The sequence below is a fragment of the Carcharodon carcharias genome, chromosome 7 (assembly GCF_017639515.1).
Source record: "Carcharodon carcharias isolate sCarCar2 chromosome 7, sCarCar2.pri, whole genome shotgun sequence".
NCBI classification, from domain to species: Eukaryota; Metazoa; Chordata; class Chondrichthyes; order Lamniformes; family Lamnidae; genus Carcharodon; species Carcharodon carcharias.
This window is the reverse complement of record NC_054473.1, coordinates 64,649,796-64,670,626: the sequence shown is the minus strand read 5'-3', so window position 1 is coordinate 64,670,626 and position 20,831 is coordinate 64,649,796.

Sequence of the window (20,831 nt, the reverse complement as noted above, 5' to 3'; positions counted from 1 at the left end):
TATTAAACAAGTATTTGTATCTGTCTTTACCAAGAAAGAAGATGCTGTTGAAGTAATAGGTGAAAGAGGAGTTTTGATAGTCGGGGCACTGGATGAGAAAAATTGATAAAGAGGAGTTATTAGAAAGGTCAGGGTAATTAAAATTGAGAAGTCACCAAGAATGGATTGAGTTTTTTGATAGGTAGCAGAGAGGATAGATGAGTGTAATTGTCACGAATAGACATTAATGTATATGTTATTGGAAATTATTTTTTAAAAGATAATTCTGGTAGGAGTCTGTGTCTAGGTGTGTATGTCTTAATTTGATTAAAGCCAGGTAATCTGGGCACTTTGCTGTATAGCAGTTTTGAGATGTTAATTGGGTGAAGAGTAAGGAGAACAATAAGGTAAAGTGTTCATTTGCATTTGTTGAATAAACCATTCAAGACTGCGGGTAAAATCTTGCACCTAGCTAGAAGAAGCCAAACAATGTATTTATTTTTTCAGCTTACTAATAAAATTGGTGCTATGAATGGATTTTATTATTAGAAGCACTGAAGTTCAAAAGACCGAGTGATACAATGGAAAATTTACATTCAAAGGGAAAGCTAGTTATATAAAGAAAGGAGTTTACGTGTGTAAAGTAGAGGCATTTAAGAGCTAACCAGCCTGTACACCTCCAACCAACTTGCAAAGGAACCTTATTTGGAATTCGTAAGGTCAAATGTGCTTTGCTTGGTGTCTATCCACAGGTTACTGTTGCCTTAGTGAAGATTTATCTGGGGGTGATTAATTTGGCAATTTATTAAAAAGTTATTATAGTAGTCATTTATAGCCATATGTATGTGTTTAATTTGTTGTTAAATTAATAAATGTCTAATTTAGTTTTATATAAAATTCATGAGACTCGGTGGACTTATTCTTACTGAATTCAAAGTCTGCATCTCAAGATTACAAATTGCAAAAATGGATTATGACATTTGTTTCAAGTTTCCCTCTAGGATTCGAAGAACTCAGCCTTTACCATCGGTTGTATCATAATAATAATGCAGTTGATGCAATTTCAAAAGGTGTTTGATAAACAGCCACATAACAGACTTATCAGCAAAGTTAAAGCCTATGGAATAAAAGGGACAGTGGCAGCATGAATACAATGTTGTAATGGTGATGGGAAACAGAGAGTAGTTGTGATAAAAGCAAAATATGGCAGATGATGGAAATCTGAAACAAAAACAAAAATAGCTGGAAAAACTCAGCAGGTCTGACAGCATCTGTGGAGAGGAAGACAGAGTTAACATTTCGAGTCTGGATGACTCTTCATCAGAACAGACTCTCATCTGATGAAGCGTCATACGGACTCGAAAGGTTAGCTCTGTCTTCCTCTCCACAGATGCTGTCAGACCTGCTGAGTTTTTCCAGCTATTTTTGTTTTTGTTTCAGCTGTGAACGTTTGTTGCTTTGGACCTGAGGCAGGTATATAATGGGGTTCCCCAGGGGTCAATATTTGGATAACTGCTTTTTGATCTATATTAATGAGCTAGACTTGGATATGCAAGGCACAATTTCAAAATTTGTGGATGACACAAAGCTTGGAAGTATTGTGAACTATTAAGAGCATAGAGATAGACTTCAAGAGGGCACAGGCTGTTGGAATGGTCAGACATGTGGCGGTTGAAATTTAAAGTGGAAAAGTGTGCAGTGATATGTTTTGGAAGGAAGAACGAGGAGAGGCAATATAAAATAAAAGGTACAATGCTAAAGCGGGTGCAGGAACAGAAAGACCTGGCGGTATACATGCACTAATTGCTGAAGGTGGCAGGGCAGGTTGAGAAAGCGGTTAATAAGGCATATGGGATATTGGCTTTATAAATAAGGGCATAGAGTACAAAAGCAAGGAGATTATGGTGAACCTTAGTAAAACACTGATTTGGCCTCGGCTGGACTATTGTGTCCAATCCTGGGCACCATTCTTTAGGAAGGACGTGACCACATTAGAGATGGTGCAGAAAAGATTTACAAGGATGGTTGCAGTGATGAGGGACTTCAGTTATGAGATTATATTGGAGAAGCTGGAACTGTTCTCCATAGAGGAGAAGACTGAGAGGAGGTTTTAAAGAGGTCTTCAAAATTATGAGCAATCTGGACAGAGAATATATGTAGAAACTGTTCCCATTGGACCAGAGGACACTGATTTAAGGCAAATAGCAAAAGAACCCAAACGACATGAGGAAAACCTTTACAGAGTGTGGTGGTGACGAATTCAATCATGACTTTCATGAGGGTATTGGATAATTATCTGAAGAGAAAAAATTTGCAGAGCTACAGGGTAAAGGCAAGAGAATGGGATTAACCGAGTTGTTCTTGCAGAGAGCCGACACAGATGTGACAGGCCAAATGGCCTCCTTCTGTGTTGTAACCATTCTTTGATTGCATGATTCTATCCGTTCAGTTGTTGCTACTTTTCAATGTGGAATTTAAAGAAGTTAAAATAGTGACAACAAAAAATTAAATCCAGAACGGAAGAAACAACTCTTGTAGCAAAATGTGTGGCAGGAAGTGAATTGAAAATGGAAATAATCAAAAGGTAAAAAAAATTTTGCATAACTATTGCCCCTTTCACGACCACAAGGTGTCCCAAAGTGCTTTAAAGCCAATGAAGTACATTTGAAGTGTCATCGCTGTTGTCACGTAGGATTACCAGAAACAAAAATGCCTATTACCTATTGCTTTCCAGAAGACAATTGCCTGAGCTTTCTGTGCTACAAACATTTAATGCATTTTCCCATTGAAATTGACGAGTAATATTAAGATTTTAAGGTGAATATTAATCATCAATTCTCAGAATACTAAAAGCTTATTTTCCCTGAAATTGATTGAAATTAGCTGAATTAAAGGGGTTATTGGGAATATGAGTACAATAACAAAGAACTCATAAAACATGCATACCAACATGTGCAATTACAGATTTTGTTCTATAGTACGAAAAGTAGCTTAGACACAGAATGATAGAATGTTATTTTTTGGTTGGTTTAAGAAATTACGCCAATTTCACCTGATGTGTCCAAAAGCACTAACTTTCAAGAAGATATCTTTAGATAGAGGCAAGCATTCATTAGCAGCAAGTAGTTAAAATGGTTTGATGCAGAGGGGGTATGCAGCTGATCCAAGTTTGATCTTTGGCACTAGTATCTGGCTCCCAGAAGAAAATGAGAGTCTTTTTAAATCTACTTGATGACAAGAAAGCCTCTGAGGCCCAAGTTTGAATGTAGCCCAGAATAATGAAATGAAAGACTCTCTCTTAGCTGTAAGGGTGTTAATTGATGTGATGACTGTGAGCCTGTTTCAACCTACCTCCTAGTGAGCACAGCTTGCACTCTTTTATTTTAGTGCTGATTTGGAAACCTTTGTGGTAGCCACATTGATGGCTAGTGTGAGACAACAAGAAATTCACACTGCAAAATGTCAGCGTTGCTTGCAGTATAATGAAGTGCAGTTATCTGGGAGTAATTTGGGCCATAGTTTGCTTTAGCAGGTCATTTAATAGCAATTGCCTTAAATGGACTTGAATTTGCACCTTTAGGTTTTTAAGTTGCAGATTTAGGATAGTAGTGCAGGTTATAAATCTGCTTGTTAATTAAATTAGAATTCCTTGATAATCTGTACCATACTGTGAAGTACAATTGGTTGCTGATTTGTGCCACATTGGAATATCATTGAACTCTCACATCCCAAAATTAAACTTATTCTCCAAATCTAAAAATCTGCAAGAACTACACATCATACCCTTGCCTGAAGTTGCTGTGCCATTGGTTCATAAATAACAGGGAATACCATTAGCCTAACCATTCTTGGACAGCAAATTCTGATTTATTATGTTGATTCCCTGTAGGTAATCCAGGTGGATCCTAAAACACTTTGGTGGCTTATGGCTCATCAGCAGCCGACATTCATTGCTGCCAACTGCATTAAACTGTGTTCAGCTAGTGAACTGAAAAGGCATGTCTTCAGACTGAACCATCCATTGCCTGCATTGTTCGTCCCGATCACACCATCCCCATCATGTCAGAGTCAACTGAAACACACAACATAGGAGATGAGAGTCTGTTATACATGTTTATATATATTTAAATACATATAGAGGATTTGACACAACATAACTTCCAACTCTTCATTGATGTGTGTGTGTACGTCTCCATCATACATGAGGTAGGAGGTGGTGTGATGTAATTATAGAATCCATCTGCTTTGATCCCAGCTGATGTTAATACTGGAAAAGCCAGATCCCAGAATGAAACCTGACTTGGTAGTTCCTAAGTTTGTTCTTTTTAGAAACCGTGGAGGTCAGTTACTGAACACATTCACAAGAGCCTGCTGGTACACTTTTAACACAAAGAATAAAATGTTTATTAAACAAGAAAAAAATGAACTATATTACACTAGACAAAAAGGTTGAAAAGATTTCAATACAGATACCAGAAAATGATTCAGACTCACATGGTTTCTTTTATCCCAGCAATCCTTACAGCCACAACACCCCAGTGAATATTTATGATCAAAGGTTTCTTGTTTGGGTTAACTTAGTTGCAAACTATTTTCTTCTGACAGACTGCTGAGCATTCATTAGATGCTTTTCTTCAGCTAATACCTTTCCTTGAGACGTCCAATAAATGTAACCTAAACTCACTATTACTTCAACTTCAGAGCAAACATATGAGTTTACTAAACTCAGTTCCCCAGCAGACTTGCAGGATTTCTTATTGGAGAGATTAAACCTTCCGCCTGCACTCTCTGGTATGCACACACTAACTGACCATCCTTCTGTGTTTTCCTGTCTCTCTGTGAGTTTCTGTCTCTAAGCATCAGCCCAGTTTTTTCTACTTTATGCTTTTTTTTTAACTTCACCGAACTCCAAGCCCCTTGGTAACCCATCTCTTCACTTCAAGAGTTGTCAAACCTCATTAAAAATGCATGTAGACAAACAGGGCCCCAGACTTCCTGGCACCCAGCTCACAAAAACCTCTAAATGAAGTTGAAACAAGGATTCACCTTTTTCAACACCCAAATACAAATTATAAATTTATATAATTTATATAAATAAATTAAATATAAATAAACTATAAATGAAACATAAAGTGCTATATTGTTTCTAACATATCAATCTCATTGTTATGATTGTAATGAATTTGTTGCTGGTTCAGCAGAGGTGCTAATGTTATAGAGCTATAGGGCAGCCACCATAACTGGAATGTTATGAAAAAATTAGGTAAATCATCTGATTTCTCCAGCATAATAATTTTTAACCTAGTAGAACTAACTATCTCATAACCAATCTGCCCCAACACTCACTCTCACTTTGTCCTGAATCTGTTGAATCTTACCGAGGTACCGTATAGGGTTTGACTACTATTTTGTCACTATCTTTCCCAAAGTCATTCTTCATGTGGGAGTGTCAACCCTGACCACGATACGCTAAAACTGAACTCAATCCTGTTCTCAGCCAACATTCATACATTCCAGCAAAGAGAAACAAGACTTTCCCTGTCTCATCAATGGGTCTAATTAGAACACCACAACTAAGATCATGCAAAAGTGGTATAGACCAGGAATTGTACTGAAGATCCCATGGTTTGTTTGATCTAATGTAATACTTACAAATGCTTTAATCCACTAAGGTCACTGAGAAACATCTGCTCAATCAAGATGCGCTGAATGGCCACCTTCTGTGCCATATGATTCTACGATGCTATGAATCAGGGGACTGTTGATAATAAAAAGCAAAGAATGTGATTTTCATTTGAAGAAGGCAGACAGTTGAACTTCATGCTTTAATGCTTTTTCTATCATCATTTCAACTTATAATAATTAAGCTTTCCTTTCTGTGATGTTCTATGTTTGTGACATGATGCAGAAGCAAATTTATTCATTTCTAGCCTTACATACTTCATTTACATGTGTTATCTTTGGTTAGGTGATCTGACACGTTGGATTTGTTGCACATAAGCACATAAAACAGAATACCAAATACATACCATGATACATTACAAATAGAAGTTTATACAAGTTAAAGACTTGTGATAATAGAACTTAGCCCAGAAATAATGGGAAGAATGCTTCCTGGATCCATTCCTCCCATATATCATTTCAAGAAGATAACAAAAGCAGCAGAAAGACCCCAAGCATTAAAAAGTAATCTGAAGATGCATTTTATCTGTGTCTATGTGGAAAAAAATAACTATGGTGGAGCAATCGTAAGCAGTGCTCATTACATCAGTGTCTGTTGCAGTGACACACTGTTGAGGACTTTGCATAAGAGTGATGAAGCAGATTGCCGGCTCCCTATGTGGCACAGCGAGGGTAATAGTGGTGCAGGACATTAAGGAGAGATTTATCTCACGGGGCAGGAATTTTCGCTCGATGGGTGAACACGCAGTCATGCCTAAGTCTGCAGCATGCCCACCGACAATTAAAAGGCCTGTTAAGGCCATTAAATAATTAATTAAGCTAAACTTTTCGCTGCCCGTCCCAAACGGCCTTTTCATTGTTTTAAAAACCTCATCCACAGGCGGGATGAGGTTTCCAAAAGCAAATAAAAATAAAATAAAAGTTTCACAATTGAATTAATAACATGTCCCTGCTCATTTGACAGAGTCACACGAGGGGACATGTTTTATTACATTTTAATTTTCTTTATTTTTTTTCTATATCTCATCATCTCCCTAAGACAGCTCTGTGCCTCAGGGAGATTATGAAGTGCTCACTTGCATGCGTGCATGAAGTTTGCGCTCAGTCCACTCACCCTCCTCTCCCCGCCCGCACAGGCAGTGCTCAGCAATGCCGCTTGCATTTCACAGTGGGCAGGGCTTAATTGGCCCGCCAGCGTGAAATCGCAGTGCAGTGCCTATCGCAGGTGGCAGTCAGCTTCCCGAGTGCGCCCCCCCACCCCCCCCCCTCCCCCCCCCCCCCCCCCCCCCCCCACCACCGCCAAGCCCGCCTGCCAAGAGCAAAATTCTGCGTACAGGATATCTTCATTATATTCCAGAAGGTTAGTGTTTAAAGGGCCAACAACTTACTTACACCATATATGAAAATGGATATTAAATTTGGGTTTGTGAAGCTAAATTGGTCAATTTATTTATCATTTTCTTTTACTTCTGCATCAGAAATTTTTACAGCAGGATTTATCATTACTAACCCAGAGAGTGTATCTGAGAATTCCAATGGCCATTTCCTTCCCTCTTGATTTAACTGGAGGAGGATGAAGTGGGTGAAATCTGGTTCCCTTGCACCAAAGGTGGTCTGCCCACAGCTGCCTTTATCCAGACTTATGCTTATTAAGCCCAGGCACAGCTACCAACACAGAAATTGCCTTCAAAGGCCTTGCACCAACAAGGTGACTGTGCAGTTGTATGATTTGCCCAAATTTGACTTTTTTTTTATCCATTCATACAATATTGATGTCACTGACATGGGCAGCATTTATTATTCATCCCTGATGGGCCTTGAGAAGATGACGGTGAGCTTCCTTCTTGGAAACTGAGTGGTTGCTCGGTAATTTCAGAATGCAATTAAGAGTCAATCATATCACAGTGGTTCTGAAGTCACACATAGGCCAGACTGGCTAAGGATAGCAGATTTCCTGCCCTAAAGGACATTAGTGACTAGATGGTTTTTAGGATAATTTAGTAGTTACATGGTCACCATTACTAAGACTAGTTTTTTTGTTCCAGACATATTCAGTTAATTGAATTTAAGTTTCCCAGCTCCCATGATGGGATTTGAAATAATTGGCAGGATGATTTTTAAGTCACAATGGGAGTGAGTGCAGAGGCAGGTGGGTGTGAAAATTCAAGCCACCAGCTGGCATGCCAGTTTGCCAGCACCATAATGCTGCTCGGCCATTTTCCAGAGGTGGGATAGGGCAGCAGATAGCCAATTATGGGTATTAAAGGGCCCTATACCAGCAACCTGGAGGCAGCAACGCAGCAAGGAGAGGGAAACTAGAGCTCCAGGCATGCTATGAGGCCCTCCCAGCCTGCCTGATGTGCTGGCCTCAGCAGCAGACACAGGCCACATGTAAAGGGGTTCCCCTTCTGTAGTGATGACCAAGTTGAGAGCATTTTTAAATTTAGAAGTTTAACAAGTTAGAGAGAGGGCATCCCAAAATCGAGGCAACTTCTCTCTCTCTTATCTGAACTGCAAGTTGCTGCTGCTCTGCGCGGGCCTCCTATTCCAACTTCTGGCCACTAATTTACCAATTTAAGGAAAATCACTGCCAGATGACTCTTTCCCACAAGATGCAGGTTTGTGAACCCCATTTGACCCCAATGTCGTGGCCCTTACGCAAAGGGCAAAATCCTGCCTCAGGTCTCTAGATAATTAGCCCTAGACTCTGGTTTCTAGTCAGTAACAAAACCATGATGCTATTGTTCCCTGTAAAACCAGGATAGCATCCACCATGAGCACCTCATCACTCCCACTCAAAACCTGGAGACACAGCAACAATATAGGAAGGTTATTCATTGTTTTCCCCAACAACTAGAGCATTATTGATTTCACAACTCAAGCACACCCCTCACAATCCTCCGCCACTCATGAATCACCGAGCATTCCGCTCCATCCAAGTAACCATGTTCCCTGAAATGCAGCACAGGATCATGCAAGTCAAGGCCCTCTTTTCAGATGTCAGTCCTAACACAAGATTTCAGTGTGCCTGGCCTATTTGGGGGAGAAGGCAGACAGGAAGTAAAGCTGCTCACAAAGTCACATTATCATGAATTGCTCGTCCATGCATTCCCTCCTGATGCAGTGGTTCTGTTGAACAGTCATGTGCAACTGCAGCATTGTGTATGGTGACCTCCTCCATGGGATACTTTCACACTCACTAATGGCAGCAAGTTGCTGCTCAGATGACATCAGCTTCTAAATGTAGGCCTTTCAGGCCTGACTCTCAATGCTTGGTAGCTGAGGTTAGTTTGTAGTGACTGTATGGCTATGCAACAGCTTGAAAGGAACACTGTTGAGAGGGGTTACTTGGCAACCTCATTCAGGAGCAAACAACTGTAAAAGATTTCTTTGTTACCTACATAATTTGTCCACGTACTTGGTATTAGGAAAGAGCATATAAAAATGCAAAGAATGGCGTAAATCCAGGGGACTGGGAGAAATATAAAGAGCAGCAAGGGAAGACCAGAAAGATAATAAGAGATACAAAAAAGGAAAAAGGCAAAGAAACTTACAAGAGATATCAAGATTAATACAAAACATTTTAATAATTATATTGTAAGAGAAAGGTTGGTAAAGGTTAATTTGGACCTTTTAAAAACAGATGGGAGTAATATTGCAAACGGAATAACAAAATGGCACAGTCTTGTCAAATAGCATTCTTCACTGTACAGGAAGCGGATAATACATCTGACATTCCAGGGAAATTAACGGATCAAAAACTGAAACTCACGAAGCAGGTTAAGAATACTAGAAAGATTAGTTGCAATAAAGACAAACAAATCCCAAGAACCTGATGGTTTCCAACTAAGGATTTTACAAAAATATGTACAAAAGATTTAGGAGGAGGAGTAGGCCACTTGGCACCTCAAGTCTGCTCTGCCATTTGATAAGATCATGGCTCATCCATTCTGGCCTAAACTCCACTTTTCTGAATACCCCCATAGCCTTTGACTTCCTTGTCAATTAATAATCAATCTAATTCAAGCCTTCAAAATATTCAGTGGCCCTGCCTCCACTGCTCTGTGGGGAAGTGAATTCCACAGACTAATGACTATCTGAGAGGAAAATTCTCCTTATCTTTGGTCTTAAATTGGAGATCCCTTGTTTTTAAACTACGTCCCCTAATTCTAGTCTCTCTCATAAGGGAAAACATTCTTTCAGCATTCACCCTGTCAAGTCCCCTTAGAATCTTACATGTTTCAATAAGATCACCTCTCATCCTTCTAAACTCCAAAGGATACAGGCATAGCCGGTCCAACATTTCCTCATATGACAAACCCTTCATTCCAGGAATCAGCCAAGTGAACCTATTCTGAATTGCTTCTAATGCAATTATATACTTTCTTAAGTAAGGAGACCAAAACTGTACACATACTCCAGATGTGGTCCCACAATACCCGATACAATTGTAGCAAAACTTTTATATTTATATTCCATTCCTCTTGTATTAAATGACAACATTCTATTTGCCTTCCTAATCACTTGCATTACCTGCATACTAACTTTTTGTAATTCACATACCAGGATACCTAAATTATAGGAATTAGGTGAGGAAATTGCAGTAGCTTCAGCCATAATCTTGGGAAGCTTTCTTGATTCAAGACTGTTCCCTTTAAATTGGAACATTGTCAATGTAATTCCATTATTTAAGAAAGTGAGAAAGAAACCAGGAAATTATAAACCTGCTAGTCCAATTGTCGTGGGAGATCTTGTGGCTCAGTGGGTAGCATCAACTGCCTCTAAGCCAGAAGCTCTGGGTTTGAGTCCCACTCAAGGATGGCCATGGAAGGTGTGTGCATATCAAGGCCAAACAGGTTGATTAAGAACCTGTAAATGCTTCCAATATGCTTATGGCAGGCAGTAAGAGTGGGAGAGTTTTCTGGTCAACCATGCTTGATGTGGAGTGGTGTCCCTCAAGATGTAGCGGCTGACAACAGGCTAGTGACCTGTTCCAAAAGGAAAAAATATATATAGCCATAGAAACAGATGCAAGCATATGCTTTGTCTACCTATGTGTCATTAGACACAGGAAAGCCTCGATTTCTAAGTCCAACTGTAGTGTAAAAGTTATTGGGCTGAGTAATTGAGAACATAGAGAAATTGGAACTGATTAGTGAGAGCCGACAACTATTTGTAAAAGGTAGAACATGTCTAAAAAACCTCATCATTTTTTTGAGGAAGAATGAAGTAGTAGGGGAATGTTTATGGATGCAGTTTATAAGGACATTCAGAAGGTATTCAATAAGGTTCCTGATAAGAGATGGTTAGCTGAAATGACAGCTCATGGAATTGAAGGTAAATTATTGATTTGGTTAGATGTTAGACGTCAGGGAGTAAGGATAATGGATATATACTCAAATTGGAAGAAAATGGCTCATGGGCCAGAATTTTTAGCTCTTTGGGCGGGCAGGCACCCGACCGAACCAAGTGTAAAATGACGCGTGATGACATTGGGCGAGCGTCCCAAAGTCATTGCATGGTGTTTCAGTTGGCAAGCGCACACCAAAGTCGGCAGAGCGCCCTCCAGGAATAAAAAGGCATATTAAGGCTTTTAAAAAGCTAATTGAAATAAATTTTTTGTTGCCCGTCCAATGAGGGTCACATGAGGGGACATATTTTATCACATTTTAAAATCTTTATTTTTATTGTTTTAAACTCTTCAGCTCCCTGAGGCAGCCTCTGGGAGCTTTTCCAGTGAGCACCTGCATGCTTGCATGAACCTGCGCTCTCACCCTCGTTCCCCGCGCCCCACCACCACACAGGCAGTGCAGAGTGCTGCTGTGCATGACTCACACTGGTTGGGTCTTAATTGGCCCACCAGCATGAAACTGCTGTGTGGCCCTGATTGCAGGCAGCGGTCAGCTTCCCGACCATCCCTGCCCGCTCCCACCGAGCCCACCCAATGAGGGAAAAATCCTAAGATAAAAGCAAAATACCGCGGATGCTGGAAACCTGAAACAAAAACAAAAATACCTGGAAAAACTCAACAGGTCTGACAGCATCTGTGGAGAGGAATACAGTCAACGTTTCAAGTCCGAATGACTCTTCATCAGAACTAAGGAAAGAGAGAAATGAGGTGAAATATAAGCTGGTAGAGGGGGGTGGGACAGGTGAGGGCTGGATAGGGGACCAGTGATAGGTGGAGACAAAGAAAATATTGCCAAAGATGTCATAGACAAAAGGACAAAGGGATGTTGACAATGGTGATATTATCTAAGGAATGTGCTGATGGGGACAACAAGGGGAGCAAGCAGGACAAGCTAGTGGCTGATGGCCCTAGTAGAGTGGGGTGGGAGGAAGGGATCAAAATGGGCTAAAAGGTGGACATAAAACAATAGATCGAAACAAATTTAAAAATAGGTGGGAAAAGAAAGATTTTTAAAAAAATTATAAATTATTGGAAAAAGGGGGACAGGAAAGGGGATGGGGATGGAGGAGAGAGTTCATGATCTGAAAATGTGCCCAACGATCTGTGCTGACACTATTCACCACACTCATTAATGACTTAAAAACCACAATCATGTCATGTGTGCTCTGTCAAAAGGCAGGTAGGTTATTGGTTCATTGTCTTCTGATGCTTCATCCTGAGTTGTTTTCTTGGCATTTTTTTTGTCAGTGGTGGTTTGCCATTGACTGGCACTCTCAGAGGCAAGACGAGAAGGAAGGTCCCAAATCTACCTCAGCCAGAATAGGAATCAAACCAACACTGTCAGCATTATTCTGAACCATAAGCTAACCATCTAGCCAACTGAGCTAACCAGCCCTGTAAATAATCCAATAGGGAGCTATATAACTGTAGTTGCCAATGGCATAAAGTACAGTAGATTATAAGAGAGCATAAAATGACAAAAATACATTGATAGGTCAGATGAGTGGCTGAAACTGTGGTGGATGTACTTCACGCAGATTAAGCATGAGGTCATCTATTGTGAGACAAAAAAAGATAGATTCGAGTATTATTTGAATAGTGAGAAGTTAGGAACAGCGGTGGTGCAAAGAGGCTTAGGGGTCCATGTATTCAGCTCACTAAAAAGTCAGGTACAAAAAATTAATCAAAAAGGCAAATGGAACATTATGCTTTCTAACCAGAGGGCCAGATGTAAAAGGGTGGAAGTTTTGTGGGAATTATACAAAGCCCTGGTGTAGCTCTGGGTACCAGAGCTTAGAGGCGAAGTTGAGCACAGCTTCACAAGAATGTTTCCAGGCTCCCAAGGGTTAAATTATGAGGAGAGATTATGTGAACTTGTATTCCCTGAAATATAAAAGACTAAGATGTGATTTGATTGAGGAGTTAAAGATTTAAAAGGAATTGATTGGATAGACAGATATTTTTTTTCCCCACTGGTGGTGGAAGCTAGGACATGGGAACATAACCTTAAGTTCAGTGCCAAGACATTCAGGAGAAGTTAGCAAAATCTTCTTCATACAAAGGGTGGTCGGTGTGTGGAACTCTCTCCCTTCCCAGCAAAAAAGATGTTATCTTAATTATTTCAATCTGAGATTGATAGATTTTTTTTTGGCCAAGGATATTAAGGGGTACGACACAAATACAGGTTGTTACAATTAAGATACAACATCCAAAGCAATACCAACTTGCATATATATAGTGCCTTCAATCTAGTAAAACATAGCAAGGCACATTCCAGAGGAGCTTTGAGAAACAAAATTTGACACCAAGTGACATAAGAAGTTGTTAGAAGAGATGACCTGCAAGCTTGGTCAAAATAAGTAAATTTTAAGAAAGGTCCTTCAGTGGCTTTAATTCATTGGCCAACCATATCCAGTTTTCTGACATAGCAACAATTAAACAACCCCTGTTAGAGAAAGCTGCCACTTTTAATGTGTACACAAGGGTCAGTGCAAGGAGTCTGTAGCTGAGGACCTGGCATGGGTGGTTAAGGTCAGTGAATACCCCTTCACGTAACATCTTATACCCACCACACCATCATCTTCTCATTCTGCTCACATGGGTGGTTAAGGTCAGTGAATACCCCTTCATGTAACATCTTATACCCACCACACCATCATCTTCTCATTCTGCTCAAAACGCCCAGCAGGACACCATGCACTCGGAATTGAGGGCTAATATCCAGATACTACATATGCCTGGCACAAAGGCCTGAATTTTACCTTTGGCAGGCACACAGAATCGGTGGGCCTGGGAGTGGCTGGGAAATGGACCGTTGACCATGATCAGACCCCAACCGCGATTTCACACTGGCTGGCCAATTAGTTAATTAATTAATTAGCCAGCATGAAACATGCACTGAAAAGCTCAGCGCTGCCTGGATGTGGGCAGGTGGAGGGTGGGCGGTGAAGTTTCCGTGGGAGTTGGTGAGCATTGCGAGAAAGCACCCTGAAGGCATACAGCTGTTCAGGGAGCTGCAGGCCTGAAAATGCTAAAATAATGGTTTAAAGAGCTGCAAAAAACTGTCCATGCATCGCAATCAATCACCTGAAAATATAGCTGATGAAAATGTGTCCACAGATATTTATTTTAATTTCAGTTCACAATGGAAATTTTAATGAGGTTTGTTGAAAAGCGCAAAGGCTGCCTGGCCAATTCGCCCGTCTACCAACTGTACGGTTGGACAGGCCACAATAAATTGGAGACAGGTGCACCGTTAATGGACCTAATTGCTTTCTTGTGAGCAGGCGCGTTTCCGACTTCTGCACGCTCCCACCGAGCAAAATATCGCGCAAGTGTGTGATGACGTCAGGTCACTCACCTGACATCTTCTCGTGTGATTTTACATTCAATCAGATTGGGCATGCACCCAGCCATGGGACATAAAATTCAGACCACATTTTCTGATCATATCAGCCTCACACCCACTTCTAACTGCCTCTACTTCCCTCCAGCTATTCAGTTCTGGCAGTTCATCACCCAGACACTGTGCAAAACAATCACTGGTCATTCTTCTCTTTTTCCCTTGCAGGGGATGGCACAGGATACAAGGGAGCAGCACAGAACTTGCCAAGGGGCCAGAGTTTCCTTTACCCCAGGGGAGTGGCAGTGGTTCCGTGGAGTACAACCCTGCTGTCCTCTTTCAGGATGGCAGCATTTGTGCTCCCACCACTGCCACTCTGCCAGTGCTCTTGCTTCTTCCTGTTAGCCAGCCAGCCCAGACAGCTGCCACCCAAGCTGAGGAAGTGTAGTCCAAAATTGCACCGCCAAAGTCCAGTTCTGCTCAAGGATTTCCTGTAAGGCCCCATCTGCTGTCACACCCGGTGAAGATCAGTTGCCTTCCACCAATCATGTTGCCACTGCATGCATGCAGCCACTGGGGCAATATGGCATAAGAGTGCTAGGCCAGGCAAAGGAAGACAGCAAGACAGACACCAAGAGATTGCACAAGGGTAAACAGTATATTTTTGTTTGTATAATTGGATGTGTTGTTGGATAGAGATGTTATGGTGGAGTTATTGTGGGTGGCTTTCACTGCTAGATCTTGGCCAAAGGACTCTGCAATGTAGTGTCTCAAATTGATGTTATGATAGGGAATGGTGGAGTCATGGTGGTGAAGGGAAGTTGTCCAATGAGAGTTTGAGCAGGTGCCCTTGGACAACACGACTGGAGGGAAAGGATCCAGGATGCATCTTCCCTACCTCCTCCTCCTGAGGCGATCTCAGATTCCTGCTGGAAATGACTGCGCCCTCATAATGGTGAGGTTATGGAGTACACGGCAGGCCATCACAAACAGGCAGACACACTCTGGCATGTACTATAGGACACCCTGCAAGCAGTCAAGGTGTCAGAAGTGCTGCTTTATCCACCAATGGTCTGCTTCACAATGTTCCTGGTGGCTCCATGGCTTTCATTATACACGCATTGCCCTCACACACTCAGGTGGTGGACAGGAATCATGAGCCATACGTGCAGGGCCAGTGGCCTAAGCGGCCACCCCCTGGTTCTTAGTCAAGACACAGAGATGACAACAGACTGCCTTAGAATAAAGACATGTTGCCTACTGCCAGGAAAGCAAGCATTCCCCAACATAATGTATTATGCAAATGGTCTCACTTCAGCTGCACAAGAACTGAGTGATAGCTGCTGCGGTTCTTCTATCTCTCCTGATTGATTTGGGGGACCTGCAGAGCCACATGAAAGCTGTCGATGGTGCAGGGAATTCTGCTACCCTGGCAAAGCCCTCTCATCCCGCTTCTCCCTGCTGAGGGAGAAAATAATGTATTTGCCTCTTCTGGCATGCATGGCCTCCATCACCTTCCCAATGCATCAATGGATGCCATACTGGGAGACATTGGATATGTCGCTCGTTCTGGCCTGAAAGGATCTAGGTGCACAGGAGTTCAATGCTATAGCATCGTCCTTGCCCTGCTGTGTGACTCCAGGGTGTGATGAAGGAGGTGGCACAGTTCTGTCACCCCACCACCTCTTTGTTGAACCTGAGTCATCTCAGGCATTACTCCTCCATGAGGTGGAGGTAAGAGAAGAGCTTTCAAAAAGCCCTGATGGAAAGCACTTTCCACAGAGAGCCCTCCTCCTCCTCTCTCTTCCCGAAGCTTTCCCTCTCTGCAGCCTTCACTCCATTTCCTGGCCAATGTTGCAGGCCCAGATCCACTGCGACCTCAGCCCTCATCACATCTGCAGAGTTGGGTGACCAAAGCCTGTTGTCTCCCTGAATGAATGCAGCAGCTCGCCACAAAACTTCCAAACACAAACCACAGAGCTTCCACTAATTTTGCCTAAGCAGAAGTAAGTCTAAAGCACCTCACCTGCAAGTTGGATGCATAGCCCTTTAAATAGCAATGGTGGAGGGTCCCTCATCCCGGTGAACGCATGATCAGTTGAGAGCGATTAGCACAGCCATTCAGTGGGACCTGCACAGACCAAGTTTGTGAAACATAAATAAAATAAGTCGCTCAAAATCAGATCTCTCCTCAAACTTACAGCACAGCACCGTACATCCACACTCGTGCTGCACAGCATGGAACGTGTGCAGGAAATGGCAGAAGCGGCCGGCAGCACGGCTCGAACTAGGTTATGGCTTCATGGCTTCAATAAGTGTCAGCGACTGGTGGCACGCAGAGAGCATAAAATCACAGCGCAGTTATTTTATCCCGTAACAGCATAAGCACATATTAAAATGAGATATACTTTAAGGTCAGGTCAATTTGTTGTATGTGGACAGCAGGACAAACAATTAGGAAGTCTTCACTTTTCTTTTTCTATCATAAGTATATATGTCTAAAATCTCCCACTGTCACACGCAAGGAAACAGAACGAATGTGCAATACAAACAATGGTTTGGATTCCGGAATTCATATTCGCCAAATATGTGTCAAACATTCAGGAGAATACTATGATATTTCTATATATGCAAATTTATTCAAAAGGTGAAATTACGACTAAATGTACAATTGTTCTTCCAACCTAAAACAATTTCCAGTCTCTCTTGAGCTCTATTACAGGAATTTTATTGCAACAGCACTTTTCCTGACACTTATACAATCCAGAACTCTACAGAAGCTGTGCTTAGCAATATTTCAGTGCAACTGAATTTTTAACAAGTATATTTGGCTGTACCTTCAGGTCAGAACAGATGCCTTCCTTTCTACCTGAGGGAAGCAGCTCCACTGGTGTCCTACACATAGTGCTGTGGGTTTCAACCCAGACCAAGTCTCAGGAAAAGCAATCTGTCACCTCAATTTCATTGCACAGATTAAAGATACGGCATGACTGCAAATCAAATCTGTGAGGCATGACTCTTATTGTGTGTGTGCATTAAATGTGTCAACCTCTAAATAATAAAGCTTACATTTAAAATTTGGAACACAATTTTTATATTTATAAGAAATGAGAGAAACATTGCTTATAATACAGCTCTATGGTTGAAAATAAATAATTAAGGTTACAGGTATGGATAAAAAAAGTTCTATCATTTCACATGATCGTCAGCTCTATTATCTTCTCATCCAGTTGTTTCTTACACACTTCTTCCTGACCCCAAAATTCATTCTCACTATGATGTTTGTTTGAAAATCAAATGGAAAATCAAATGTGGATTCTCAGAGGATAGAATGTATTCCATAGACAATTTATTTCATGAGGGAGCTTTGCATGCAATTGAAAATGGTGAACTGTATTTTTTCTGATGTCTGCTTTAATCAGAGAGTTTTTCAGCATTTCTTGAACTCTTTATCATACAAAAATTATTAATTTTGAGAGGGTACTTGAACAGATGGGAGAAGGCTGCAGGAGCATACTGTGCATTGGCTGTTGTCAAGGAACAACACATGACATAAAATTAAAGTAGCATTGACTCAAGCAGGAATGGGTTAATGCATAACAAAAACAGAATTACCTGGAAAAACTCAGCAGGTCTGGCAGCATCGGTGGAGAAGAAAAGAGTTGACGTTTCGAGTCCTCATGATCCTTCGACAGAACTTGAGTTCGAGTCCAAGAAAGAGTTGAAATATAAGCTGGTTTAAGGTGTGTGTGTGGGGGGTGGAGAGATAGAGAGACAGAGAGGTGGGGGGGGGGTGTGGTTGTAGGGACAAACAAGCAGTGATAGAAGCAGATCATCAAAAGATGTCAACGACAATAGTACAATAGAACACATGGGTGTTAAAGTTAAAGTTGGTGATATTATCTAAACGAATGTGCTAATTAAGAATGGATGGTAGGGCACTCAAGGTATAGCTCTAGTGGGGTTTTTTTTAATTTTTTTATAATGGAAATAGGTGGGAAAAGGAAAATCTTTATAAGTTATTGGAAAAAAAAAGGGAAGGGGGAAACAGAAAGGGGGTGGGGATGGGGGAGGGAGCTCACGACCTTAAGTTGTTGAATTCAATATTCAGTCCGGATGGCTGTAAAGTGCCTAGTCGGAAGATGAGGTGTTGTTCCTCCAGTTTGCGTTGGGCTTCACTGGAACAATGCAGCAAGCCAAGGACAGACATGTGGGCAAGAGAGCAGGGTGGAGTGTTAAAATGGCAAGCGACAGGGAGGTTTGGGTCATTCTTGCGGACAGACCGCAGGTGTTCTGCAAAGCGGTCGCCCAGTTTACGTTTGGTCTCTCCAATGTAGAGGAGACCACATTGGGAGCAACGAATGCAGTAGACTATGTTGGGGGAAATGCAAGTGAAATGCTGCTTCACTTGAAAGGAGTATTTGGGTCCTTGGACGGTGAGGAGAGAGGAAGTGAAGGGGCAGGTGTTGCATCTTTTGCGTGGGCATGGGGTGGTGCCATAGAAGGGGGTTGAGGAGTAGGGGGTGATGGAGGAGTGGACCAGGGTGTCCCGGAGGGAGCAATCCCTACGGAATGCCGATAAGGGGGGTGAAGGGAAGATGTGTTTGGTGGTGGCATCATGCTGGAGTTGGCGGAAATGGCGGAGGATGATCCTTTGAATGCGGAGGCTGGTGGGGTGATAAGTGAGGACAAGGGGGACCCTATCATGTTTCTGGGAGGGAGGAGAAGGCGTGAGGGCGGATGCGCGGGAGATGGGCCGGACACGGTTGAGGGCCCTGTCAACGACCGTGGGTGGAAAACCTCGGTTAAGGAAGAAGGAGGACATGTCAGAGGAACTGTTTTTGAATGTAGCATCATCGGAACAGATGCGACGGAGGTGAAGGAACTGAGAGAATGGGATGGAGTCCTTACAGGAAGCGGGGTGTGAGGAGCTGTAGTCGAGATAGCTGTGGGAGTCGGTGGGTTTGTAATGGATATTGGTGGACAGTCTATCACCAGAGATTGAGACAGAGAGGTCAGGGAAGGGAAGGGAAGTGTCAGAGATGGACCACGTGAAAATGATGGAGGGGTGGAGATTGGAAGCAAAATTAATAAATTTTTCCAAGTCCAGACGAGAGCATGAAGCGGCACCGAAGTAATCATCGATGTACCAGAGAAAGAGTTGTGGAAGGGGGCCGGAGTAGGACTGCAACAAGGAATGTTCCACATACCCCATAAGTTTCATACCCTTACGCCCTCACCTCAATGAATTTCGGGCTCGGCATGATACTGAACTCTTCTTCCGCCGTCTTCGTCTCCGGGCTCACTTCTTTGGGCAGGAGTCCTCTCCCAGTTCAACGGATCCTTTTACCCATCTCCAATATTCTCCCTCCACCTGGACCCCTCCCTCTGGATTCTTACCTTCTCTCGATCTTTTCATTGAGAACTGTCGGCGCGACATTAGTCGTCTCAATTTCTCTGCTCCTCTCACCCATTCTAACCTGTCTCTCTCTGAACTTACTGCACTCCATTCTCTCAGGTCCAACCCTGACATTGTCATCAAACCCGCTGACAAGGCTGGTGCTGTTGTTGTCTGGCGCACTGACCTCTACCTCGCGGAGGCTGAGCGTCAACTCGCAGACACTTCCTCCTACCTCTCCCTGGACCATGACCCCACCACTGAACATCAAGCCATTGTTTCCAGGACTGTCACTGACCTCAGCTCCTCTGGGGATCTCCCACCCACAGCTTCCAACCTGATAGTCGCCCAACCTCGGACGGCCTGCTTCTATCTCCTACCCAAAATCCACAAACAGAACTGCCCCGGTAGACCGATCGTCTCAGCTTGCTCCTGCCCCACAGAACTCATTTCTCGTTATCTTGACTCCCTTCTCTCTCCCCTTGTCCAGTCCCTTCCCACCTACATCCATGATTCCTCTGACACCTTACGTCACATCAACAATTTCCAGTTCCCTGGCCCCAACTGCTTCCTCTTCACCATGGACGTCCAATCCCTCTACACCTCCATCCCCCACCAGGATGGTCTGAGGGCCCTTAGCTTCTTCCTCGAACAGAGGCCCGAACAATCCCCATCCACCACTGCTCCTCCGTCTGGCTGAACTTGTTCTCACGCTGAACAATTTCTCCTTCAACTCCTCTCACTTCCTCCAAATAAAAGGTGTGGCTATGGGTACCCGCATGGGCCCCAGCTATGCCTGTCTCTTTATGGGGTATGTGGAACATTCCTTGTTGCAGTCCTACTCCGGCCCCCTTCCACAACTCTTTCTCTGGTACATCGATGATTACTTCGGTGCCGCTTCATGCTCTCGTCAGGACTTGGAAAAATTTATTAATTTTGCTTCCAATCTCCACCCCTCCATCATTTTCACGTGGTCCATCTCTGACACTTCCCTTCCCTTCCTTGACCTCTCTGTCTCA